The sequence below is a fragment of the Sus scrofa genome, chromosome 13, assembly GCF_054392235.1.
Source record: "Sus scrofa isolate SSC_HxYL_T2T_F1_AM1 chromosome 13, Sscrofa_HxYL_maternal_Yorkshire_Landrace_v2.0, whole genome shotgun sequence".
Taxonomy (NCBI): domain Eukaryota; kingdom Metazoa; phylum Chordata; class Mammalia; order Artiodactyla; family Suidae; genus Sus; species Sus scrofa.
In genome coordinates, this window is record NC_139395.1 from 142,027,549 (window position 1) to 142,039,725 (window position 12,177).

The 12,177-nt window shown below is 38.2% G+C and overlaps 1 protein-coding gene across 18 annotated transcripts in view; it reads left to right on the forward strand.

Annotated features, from left to right (window-relative positions):
- Positions 1-12,177, forward strand: part of TP63 (tumor protein p63) — a 230,946-nt gene that overhangs the window by 157,009 nt on the left and 61,760 nt on the right. Inside the window, exon 1 of one of the 18 annotated variants that reach the window (XM_084990710.1) lies at positions 9,160-9,314. The exons of 16 other annotated variants lie outside the window; for them this stretch is intronic. The gene's annotated coding sequence lies outside the window, so the exon portion shown is untranslated. Of the gene's footprint in view, positions 1-9,159; positions 9,315-12,177 lie in introns of those variants that run through there. One more of the 18 variants, XM_084990711.1, reaches the window with a different exon arrangement.

Genomic DNA, 12,177 nt, shown 5'->3' on the forward strand with positions numbered 1-12,177 from the left:
ATTAGAGGAAAAAAATATTTTTTCTTTAAAATGGAAAAATAAATACACATAGTTATATAAATACAAATAATGTTACTGTTGTTGAGTATCAAAGGAGTTAATCTATAGTAAGTATTTTGGGCTTCAAAGATATCCTTTTTTCTCTCTCCACTTTACTATTTTTTCCCTCTGCTCTGTGTGTTAATTTGAGATTTTCATATTTATGAATATAGAGCCATACTTTAAATGATATAAATTGCCTTTCCTTTTTTTTTTCTTTTTACCTCATTTTCTTGGAAAAGAAAATTTTATTTTCCCATAAGAACAACTTTATAATTATGGATTATATTTCTGACCAAGGAACTGTCATCAAGTAAGTCATAGATATGATTAACTGTATGTCATAAAAGCAGAATCCTGTAAGATACAATAATAGTTTAAAATAGCAAAATGATTCTCATGGTCCTGTAAAATTTGCTTAAATGTCTTTTGTGCCTTGACATATGCATATTAAGTTTACCTATAAAATCTTAACAGTTATTTTTATAAACTTATCTAAAGCTGATATACTATTATAATAAAACGCAAATTAACATTTGACAGACTAAAATTTGATGCATTTGATATGTAGTGCTCGGAGAAGCCCATATTTCTCAACATTTTCTCCAGAGTAATTAGAATGAATATCTCCAAAATGGATTCCTTTTGCTAAGAATTATATTCTAAAAGTTTTCTGTAGTGTAGACCATTGTTTAAGACATTGGACCAATTATAAAAGATATTTTTATGGATTTTGCTTCTAAGGAAAAACAAAAGAAAAACTGGATCCATTTGAATTTGAAAATAGAATTTTGGTGTGTGTTTTTTATCTCTGCCTGCCACCACATTCTCCAAATTGGAGCAGTCTTGAAAGAATAAAATGTCCCCCAAATCAGGTAGTTATAAGAAGGGCTGAGAGTGCTAATGTAGAGAGTTCGGTTCCTTAACCTTGAAGATTGATGGCAGAGGTCTTTGAGGGCACAAATTGTGTATTAGACCAAGGGTGTTTGCCTCTAAACATCTATTCAAGCTGATCGCTTACACTCACTCTTTCAGCCTTGCTGTACAAAACAATGGAATTAGCCGGGAAGCCCTTTGGGAAATGATGTTTAGTTGATAATCAAGTAAAACAGACTAACCAATAGGTAAAATAGAAAGTAATACAAATTTGGAATAACTTTCTCTATACTTGAACAGTTAGAATGGATACATAAGAAATGTATCCTGTTGTGATAATTAATAACTCCTTCATTGAACTAACCCACAGAGATAAGTACCCTCTTATTCTTTTGCATATCCCCATGCCTAAAATATGTTGAAATTATGCATAAATACACACTCTTAAAATGCTTTAGTCTAACTTTATTCTCTTCAAGTTTACGAAGATACTTGGCAAAGAACTGTTTTAACTGGTCCAAAAAAAAAAAATCATCAAACTCTAAGAGTTACCATGGATAACACATCCTTCAGGCTTATATTGTTATTTCATGATATTCACTGGTAATGAATTATATTTTATGTTTATCTTCGAAGACGCAGCTTACACTTTTGTATGTAATTGTAACAAAGACATGTTTTGTAGCTATTTATATTTTATATCTGAGAACCATCATATAATTTAAAAAATAGTAACTCATCAGTGAACTTTTTGGTATAAAAGTTGGGATGACAAGTGATTGGGGACTTGAGATCTAAAGAAAAGAAAATGTCTCAGCAGCACAACCAGAAGGGGATATACACTTTTTCCTGTCTAGTTTCCTACTCATGAGGCAATTAAATATGTAGCTATTTGTATAAATTTCTATAATGTATTCCTATTTCAGAATTGATTTCTCGCCTAGCACTCCACAGTTTTCAGTTATAATATACTTTAGACATAGGTGTTAAAAGGTATGAGAATTGTGCTGGGAAGTCTTTTTTTTTTTTAAGTTCTTATAGACTCTTCTCTCAACCTCTACCCAAATGTAAGAGTCCTTTTAGGTACTTTTGGATTGGGAGGGGAAATAGGGAGAGGATAATCAAAAAGTAGAACAGAAGAGAGGAGGTGAAATGGTTTGTTAGAAAATAGAGAATGAATCCCTCCCTAAAAGAATACTGTGTACACCTCAAATTTGTGAGTTGATCTTTTCTAGGACACTTTTGTATCTCTGACAGTGTTTTTTTTGTTTTGTTTTGTTTTGTTTTTTCCTTTTTATGACATGGATTTCTACTTTGAGGAAAAGGGCCAAACCAATTCAAATGGAATGTTCAGATTCAATCTTTACTTCCTCAGTTACTGCATTCTGTATTTTCTTCTGAATGTTTTTGCTTTGACGTATGAGAACATACTTCTTATTTTCTTTAGTTGTCGTTTTAGGAGAGCTGACTAAGCTATTTTAGAAAAGCAGAGGGAAGGGGACTTCTTACTTTCTTTTACCTAACAAGTCTTACTCCTTTTTGAGAACCTTGCATTTGCTTCAAAATATGCCCAATACTAGATCGTCTTAGTCAATAAATATATGGTAAGTGTATAATTCTATGTACTTTTCTAAAATGCTTTGAAATTTCCAGGAAAGAAAATCTCTGTAATTATCTGCTTGTGTTTTAGTAAAATAAAGTTAAGCAATAAAATTTTAAGGCCCTTTTCCCATGATAGTAATGATGGTTTTACTTTGATAGATGTGAGGTTTAGCTCTTTAGTTAATGCCATAATGTAATTGAAATAGTTTTTTCATGTAGAAGCATTTTTAAATTTTATATGTTCTTTCTACATGTTAGAAGTACTCCTTAATTATAATTACTTGTGAATCTAAATTTTCCTTCCCACTGACTCAGAATACAACCAAACTTCCCAGAGCTTAGGTTTAATTCTCATATCCATGCTGTTTGCCTTTGAAGATCTTAGTGATTACCCAAATATGCAAAGAAATGACCAGAGCTACTTGGATATATTTTGTTACTTGGATATCTTTTGCTACTTGGATATCTTTTGGTCTTAATAAAGACCAAGTGTCAGTTGTGCTCAGCACGTGGAGAATGCTTCTGGTCAAAGTTAATTAGAAGGGGAGGGATTAGCATGGATATTTTATGCCTGGGTACTGCTCACACTGTTATGTGAACAGTGAGAAAGGTTATCCTTCTAAAACTTGCTCATGAGCGTTCCTAAGTTAACAGATTTTTCTTTTTTTAGCTGGTTTGAAAATTTGTTTTGAGGTTGTCACTTGAACATACGGTTATGGGGCATCGATTAACTCCTAACGTATTGCTCTCTTAATTTGTTTGACATGAGAATTTAGGCTTCAGAAACCTAAATAATAATAGTAATTTGAAACCTTTAAGCAGACTAGGGAATGATCATTTCTCTGTAGAGTCCCTGATTTAAAGTGAAAATCTTCTTGCAACATCTAAATTACAATAAGATGTGATATTAAATATATAATCTTATAAAATATGAGAGATACTTACAGTATACCTGTTTTAGTTGCCTTGTAAGACTGAATGTTACAAATGTTGTGGTCTGTCTTTGTTCTTAGCCATCCAGCACAGCCTTGCCTTTCCCTAAAAGCAGGGACTGTGGCTCTTTTACTAAAGAACCAGCAAAAGTGCCTAAGGAGGCAGAGTGGTGAGTGGAAAGAATTTGGGCTTGGTGGTCAGATAGACCTGGGGTTGAATTCCACAGTTCTCTATCTGTATGGCCTTGGGCAAGACCCTGTCTCCAGGGCAACTTCTTTAACCCTAAAATGGGGATAAGACCTCATTACGTAGAAGAATGATTGGTAAAATTAGGTATTATGAATAAAGAGTACCTAACAGTGTCTGGTAAATGGTGATGTATTATTAGAATGGATCATAAATTTAGGATTAGAATTTAGACCAAACCTATCCTCCTCATAGATTCATCAGGACCTGAAATAGAGAATCCAAGCCATGGAGTAATTCCAGCCTCTGGTACATAGCCTTCCATGGTGTGGTGGCGGAAGTGATATATTAGAACAGCACTTTAACACTTTTATTACAGTTAGGAGTAGGGAGAAATTAATGTCTGCCTATGGTATTCATATATATATATATATATATATATATATATATATATAGTTTGTTTCTTTTTATGTAAATTGTATTTCAATTTTACACTTTAATATAAATATACATTTAAATATAAATATTTTTCCTCATTAGGGAAAAAAAATCTTTACAATTAAAATTCCAGGAAGATGAGTAATATTTATCTTGCCGATTTGAATTAATACTCAGGCACACTGCCATGTATATTTCTGATGTACAAGTATCTTAACCATTTAAGAGGCACAATTATGAGATAAATCGTTTTGTTCTGGGAGAGAGCACGGGGTGGAGTGGGGGGGGTATTTAGTTTTACAGCTTCAACCCCAAAAGAACAAGGATCATGCTCTGAAAGGGTGATCTTGTTTATCAGTAGTGCAGAGCTCTTTTTTTCTTGCTAGTTTTTCTGAAACCAGCCACATTCTAGACTTGTTGGGATGGTCCCAGAAGGCACAAAATTATTACAAAAAGGAGGAAGGCACTGTGGGTAGCAAATTCCAGCTCAGAGGGAAGAATGGTCAGGGTTCTGTGAGGCTGGAATGTACTGCCTCCAGTGGTAGTTAGGGCTCAGCCCCTGGAGTCAGTCAAGGCAGAAATGGGACCCTTGCCTCAAGTTTTAGATGAGAGAATGAATCAAGTGGCCTCTGAAGTACCCTTTGAATTAAAAATTCTGTACATCTAGAAGACAAGGCTCTTGTGCTGGGAAGAAAGAAGAGAACAGCAATTGACCAGGCAGTTGGTTAAGTGGGGAAGAGAGTAGACTTTCCAGTGAGGCAGTGGTAGAAGCTGAAGCAAAAACACAGAGGCCAGCCTGCTCTGCTCCCCTGGTGACAGCAACTCTGCTATTCTGCCTGAAGCTGTGGTGGTGGATAGGAAACAGAAAAAGTTAAGGCTGAAAAGGTAGGATGGGGCCAGCCTATGTAGTTTAAGGTCTTTGGACTCTATATATCCCACGGGCAGTGTCCTGACGCTCAGTACTTCTTGAGCACAGGAATTATCATGCTCTGTAGATAAAACCCATTAATCTGGCAATGTATGGAGGTGGTTTGGAGGGAGCCTGGAGGAAGGGAAATGACTTGGAAAATGCCACAGTAATGAGGACGCAAGATGGCAGGCTGAACACTCACTGGTGACACAGTTCATTGATGTGGGCAGGACAGAAATAAGAGAGGGTAAGAGGCAGCTGCTGAAGTCACAGCTTCCAGAGGCTCCCTAGGAATGCAGGGAGGAGGACTGGAGAGCCAGGGAAGGAGCTGAAGTGATTAACTACCCTACTAGAGGAGATCCATTCCTAAAGGTTTAGGGGAGGCTGCCATTGTCTATCGCTTAACCTCCCTGGTGCGTCTGTTTTCTTATCTGTAAAACAAATATAATGACACCTACTCTCAGGGGTTTGTTGTGAGGATCAAGTGAGATAATGAGGTGAAAGTAGTTTGTAAACTCAGAAGTCTGTCCTCATGCAAACTGCAAAGACTGCCTTGGGATAGAGGCTGCAGGAAAGGCATGACTTCCTGTCTTGCAAAATTAACATTCGCATTTTTTCACCTGAGCTCTAAGCAAAAGGTATTGGTTGAATGAGCTGATTCTTATCCAGCCTATTTCAAAACTTCCTGATGTTCTCTCTCACCCCTGGTAATAACAGTTGAAAGCCTATTAGTTCCCAAACACTTGAACCTTTCTGCCCTTCTGCCTTTCCCAACTCCCCAAGGAGAAACCCAAGTAGTCCATAGACTAGATCCCACCCTCTTCTCCTGGACTGATGGAGGAGCTGGTGATGGGAGATGAGGACCCTCTTGTAAGGCTCCGGGTGTGCTGCGGAGGCCTCCCTGTGGAGACACTTCTTTTTTCATTAGGGTGGCTGCTGTCACACAGACAGCATGGCCCTTTCTCACCGCATTCCACAACAGACACAGTAACATCTGTGCCTCAGTCATAAGCCATCCCTTCCAGGGATTGATTTCCCCCTTGAAGTACCAGTGAGGGGTGAGGTCCTGGTCTGTCAGAATTCTCATGACTGAATCATTGCCATGAGCTAATGTCTCTAGTTTCGTGAGTCAGTGCTGGCCCTGCCTCCATTGTGTAGGTGAGAAGAACGAAGACCCAGGTCAGATTCTCCTACTGTCATTAGCTCGCAGAGGGGGAAGGCAGACTGAACAGTCGTCAGAAAGTGGTATTTTGGAAATCAGATGTTTGGTTCCTCTCCTCTCTATGGATGCAGAATAAGTGTAAGAGTTTCTTTAAGCGTCAGTAATAATATTGTTACAGATCCTGTCATTTTGTGTGTGCGCTTTGTTTGGCTTCAGGCAAAGTGGGTGAAATGATGTGCTTAGGAGATGAATGTTCTTGTAATAGGCAAGATGTAGCTTGCAGGAAAGCATCTGTAACCAACCCATTTCTGCATGAGATAGGGCCAAGACTTGTTTGTGTTTTATTGCCTGTTCAAACATGTCTAATTTTTAAAAAGATTTACAAACTTTTAGAGGATTTCCCCTTAAAATGTTCTTCCTTCACATAACAAGTATGTGTGTTAATTGCCTGGTGGTTCAAATATTTACCCTCGTAGTGTATGGGCAGCGCCAACATTGAGCTGAATGTTATAAAAATAGCTGTCAGTACGAAGTGACATAAAAATATTAGGACTCTCAGGAATAGGTCATAAATCTAATTGTTAATCCAATAGGCACAAAGAAATTGTGCTTTCTAAATTTTTTTAATGTCCGTGGTAAGAGATTTTGTGCCAAAAATCATGAGAGGAGCACCTGAATATTTGCTCTCAACTACTTAGAGATATGGCTCAAAACTTGATCCAAAAGAAAATAACAGAAGGGGGGAAGAGGAAGTTCCTTTTGTGGCTTGGTGTTAGTGAGGCCTGACTAGTATCCATGAAGATGCGGGTTTGATCCCTGGCCTCTCTCAGTGGGTTAAAGATCTGGCATTGCCATGAGCTGTGGTGTAGGTCACAGATGTGGCTTGGATCTGGTGTTGCTATGGCTGTGGCTGTGGTATAGGCTGGCAGCTACAGCTCAAATTCAACTCCTAGCCTGGGAACTTCCCTATGCTGCAGGTGTGGCCCTAAAAAGAAAAAAAAAAGAAAAGAAAAAAGAAAGGGGGAAGAAAATAAATCAGCGATGGGGGGGTGTAAGCATAAGGCTAAATGCTATCAATATCACTTAAACAATAGAATTTTTCATTGTCTCTACCCCTCCTGTCCTTTGTCTTTATCATATATAGATCATATATAGTATGTGTATACATAAAAAATATCCTGTTGCATAGGGAGAAGCGTATTTGTGTTTTGTTTTTGTTTTGTTGTTTTAATAGGCACGACATATGTACCTTCTTAAATCTGTGTGCTTTAAAAAGTAGTCAGGTTTTATGGCAGTGATCTGCTTGACGCATCTTTTGGAAAGAAGGTTGAGGGTATGTGCTGTAATTTATAACAAATATTCAGAGTCCACAAGAAGGACTGTTCTTCCTGTTTTCCTCCTTTTCCCCATTCTTTCATTCTGTCAGAGATATAAGCTACAGTGGTGAAAAAGGCAAAAAAAAAAAAAAAGGATAGGAAATGATAACAAAAAATGGTAAGGAAACTTCTAAAACTTCCAAAGTTTAGTGACTTTTTAAAATAAAATGAATCCTTTGTGCTTCTAGAAGGGAAGTTAGTATAGTGAAATTTTTTTTCCCCAGATCTTTTCAAGCTTTCTGAGGCATCTGTAAGTATTGTGTGTGGCAAGGACAAGCATTGTTCTATCTTAGAAAATTCAGAAGCATTTTGTCGCTTAAAGTGAATCTGGGTTGATTATATTTGAGCAGTTTCTTAGAAGAGACATGATTACACATTCAGAAACTTAATTTACCTTCTGTTCATATATACTTTAAAAAATGATTTTATGGACCCCAAAATATTAACAGTAGGTCTCATGGGAGATGAGACCATGTATATTTTTCATTTTAACTATTTTTCATTTTTCTGTTTTTAACTTTTCTTATCATGTCGAGACACACAAGAGAAATACTGAGAAGATTCAGTCCGAAGGAACTGTATAGTAGTAAGGATTTGAGTGAAATATCCTCATACACAGATAAGAAGGACTCTTTATCAGTAGGTTGCAAAAAATACCAGCTATGTGGGAATCTCAGTAATTACATGAAAAAGATGGTATTCCATATTTTTTATTGAACTATTAAAATTTTTACCTTCTCAGAAGCTTCAGAATTACTACCCACCCAAACTGGAGTGACCAAGTGTACACTTATCAGGGCTGTTAGAGGATTTCCCCACTCGATGCTTTGCCTGTTTTTTACTATACGCACATTCATGCAGGCACCATCATTGAAGCTAAGTTGAAGAACTCCCCCCACCACCCCATTAAGTCTTGGTTGCTGCAATCCACTGAAGCACACCTTCCATTTCAAAATGCATTTCCTTGAGCACCAGAATGCACCCTTGGAAGAAAAGCAGGCATAGCTCCACAGCTTACAAGTAAGCGAGGGACTAGACCCCTCTGAGGCTCAATTTGCTCCTCTTGTAGTTGTAAACAATCTTTCTTGTAGGTTGTGGGTAGGGCAGGGTGGGAGCCCACAGGCCGGTGCGGCAGCTGAGCAGTTCCTGCGCAGACCATGCTAGTTACTGCTGGAGCTCGATGCTGTAGGGTCACTCTGTTCATAGGTAAGTTAGCCCTTCTTCAAAAGGCTCACAGTCTATCAGGGCAAACTGATAAACCAAGCTGTAATTCAGTGTGACAGGTGCTATAATCTGTCTGGAATGTCCCCCTACTTACCACCCTCCTTGTCTGCCAGGCAGACTCCTACTCAGCCTTTAAAACTCACTGAAAGCCTTAATTGTCCAGGAAGCCTTCCTTTGCCATGCACCCTCCCCTCCCCCGGACCCCCCCCCCCCCCCCCGCTCCCCGGCAACATACACACTTACTCAGGAGTTCCTTCTCTTATGTTCATTACATTTTGTGCATATATTCAGAATCCCAGTGTGCAGCATGGCTGTCTCACCATTACCCTGTGAACTCAGACGCAGTAACCTGGTCTTTTCATCTCTGTTATCTCAGTGCTGGCACATATAATGGGTTTCAGCAAATATTTGTCAGATGATATCCTTGTCTGAGCAAAGTGTGATGCAGTACAGGAAACAGACGGATTTGTCCAGCTTCACAGAGGACTTAACATTTAAAATTGGCTCTCCCAGGATGAGCTGGGTCTCACTATGGAGAAAAAGAGGACATTTCAGGTAGAGGATCCAGGTAAGTGAAGGCATGGAGACACAACCATGCTGTGTAAGTCTAGGGGTAGGAAAGGGTCTGGCATCTCCGGACCACACAATATTTGGAGGAATGGCTGAGGAGCAGGAAATGAGGCTGGAGAGGAGTTCACAGAGCCAGATGGAGAGGGCCTCTGAATCATCCTAAGGGATTTGACTCCCATCTTGCAGGCATGGAGGAGACTTGGAAGGGCTTTGAGTAGGGGGAATGACATCATATTGTACTAGAGGAAGATAACTGGCAATGGGTTGGAGGTGGGAAGACCAAAGGCAGGGAGGCTGTTGCAATAGTTCAGATAAGAGATAAGATGGGGGAAGTGAAGGTGAGTGTGCGGTTAGGAGTGGATTTGCAGTGTATATTCCAGAGACAGAAACCTACTTCCTGGTGATTGGGGTTGTTTTGAGTCCTAATATTGTACATTTCCTGCAGTTTTTTAAGAGCTACTTCTTATCAGGGCTACAGTAACAAACAAGTCAAAGGATATAGTCCTCAAGTGTCGGGGAATTTTTGGGGTTATGCTTTTACTTTCTTCTCTTAGGATTCCTCTTGGCTATTCATCCTACAGATGTCTATTGTTGGCCAGAGAAAGAAACACCTTCTGTTCTTTCTGGTTCTGCCTTGCCCTGGAAGTGTCTGGGAGGAAGTTTTATTGATTGAAGAAGGATGAGCTCTGGCCAGAAAGCCAGTGACTGGCTTGATGGCTTTGGCCAGGCCGTCTTACTGCTTTGGGCTTCAGTTTCCTTATTTATGAAAAAAAAAAAAAAAACATATTGAAAGAAATCTTTAATCCTTCTTTGTATTTCTTATCCTAAATATAAGAATTAATACTTTCTGGTAAAATGCTTTTACTGGGTAAAAATAATATATCTAACCATAGCCCACAGAAATGGAAGCATCTTTTACTTCAGTTCAGTGTATAATGAAAAAGAAAAAAAAAAAAAATGCTGTGCCAAAACAAAACAAAACAGTTCTACTTTACAAAATCAATAACTGGAAAGATGTACTTTGACCTGGAGTTAGCCCTCAACTCAGTTCAGTGAAGTGAATTATAAAATCTCTCCATTCCTTTTTGCTGAATGTTAGAGACGAATGTGTGACAAAGGATATTTACTGTTCAAACAAACAAAAAATAACTACTTAAAATTTTTACTGGCACCCAAAGAAGGATTCAAACTTTTCTTGACAGATACAGTATTTCAAAATCTATCTATAGGAACTGGGCCAAAAGAAAGACATTGTAAATTACCTGCCTAGACACCCAAGCATCTGAAAAGAAGAATCAGGAAATGAATTAAATGTTTTTTTCCTGTTTCAGTCCCTGGAACATACTGTTTCTGAAAAGTATACTACAGAGAGTGCTCTAAATTGGTACTAAATATAATGTGGTTAAGAACTTTAAGCATTCATTCTGTCTTTTTTTTTTTTTTTTTTTTTGTCTTTTTGCTATTTCTTTGGGCCGCTCCTGCGGCATATGGAGGTTCCCAGGCTAGGGGTCTAATTGGAGCCGTAGCTATCGGCCTACACCAGAGCCACAGCAACTTGGGATCCGAGCCGTGTCTGCAACCTACACCACAGCTCACGGCAACGCCGGATCGTTAACCCACTGAGCAAGGGCAGGGACCGAACCCGCAACCTCATGGTTCCTAGTCGGATTCGTTAACCACTGCGCCACGACGGGAACTCCTAAGCATTCATTCTGAAAGCTAGATCTATGCAAACAAGTTTTGGAGAATCTTCTTCCCCTTCTCCTTCATGTAGTTATTTGGCTCAGATATTAAGGGAGGGAATGGAAGCTCTTAGAGGAGGGTGCATGTATTAAAGCTGCAGCTGGACAGTGTTTGCAACAACTGCTTTGAAAATTAGTTCATTGCCTTTCTTAACTAAATTCAGTGTCAGTGATCTCTGTGCTCTTCTGACAGTTTTCTTCAAATAGCTGCCCTTTTAATCCTTTCATTAGCAAACCAAAATGTAGCCTTAACTTTTTTCAACCAAGATCAGACATTTTTGGGGGGCAAATCTGTACTCATTACATAGGTATATCTCACCTGATATGTAATGATTCCTTATACAATTTGGGAGGTTCTAGTACTAATTAAATATTAAGTATACTGTCAACCTTCATTTTCTTGGACTCTGAAAAGAAAGGCCAGTGGCCCTTTGCTGGGATTAGAATAGGATGTGGGAGGAGGCTTTGGTGAGAGAGTATTTAACTATTATTGACACAGGACAGCTCAGTATATCTGGAGTTCACATGTTAGATCTGACAAAGAGAATCTGATTGGTGAATAAAGCTAGACCTTTATAAGTTATAGTTAAGATACACCCTTTTATCAGTCTGTCATAGGTTCCTGATACAAAGGATAGATAATTCCTGGGTCTGAAAAAAAAAAAAAAAACAACAATGTAAAAAAAAAAATCTTTCAATTTGATTTATTGTAACCCTCATTTTCATGGCAAGGGTTAAAGATAAGGTTTATTTGATAAAATTAAAAAAAATTATGAAACCATCTAGAAATTGGATATCAGCATTCATTTTATTGGAGTGAAAAACTTGTGGTTTAGTGGCAGGCTTTGAAATCATTAGCATGTGTTTTTTAACTCAGTGAATTTTATTGCATTTATAGTTGTACAGCAATCATCACAACTCAATTTTATATCATTTCTATCCCAAATCCGTAGCCCATCTCCCCACGCCCCAACCTGTCTCCTCTAGCATCTTTTCTCTGCTAATGGTGAGTTTGTATCACAGACTTCAGTGATATATTTATTAATCTCAAATATATTTTTATTTGCCTGTTTTATATGTGTCATTTCCCTTTGCAAACCATGCAAGGTTGTTTTTTTT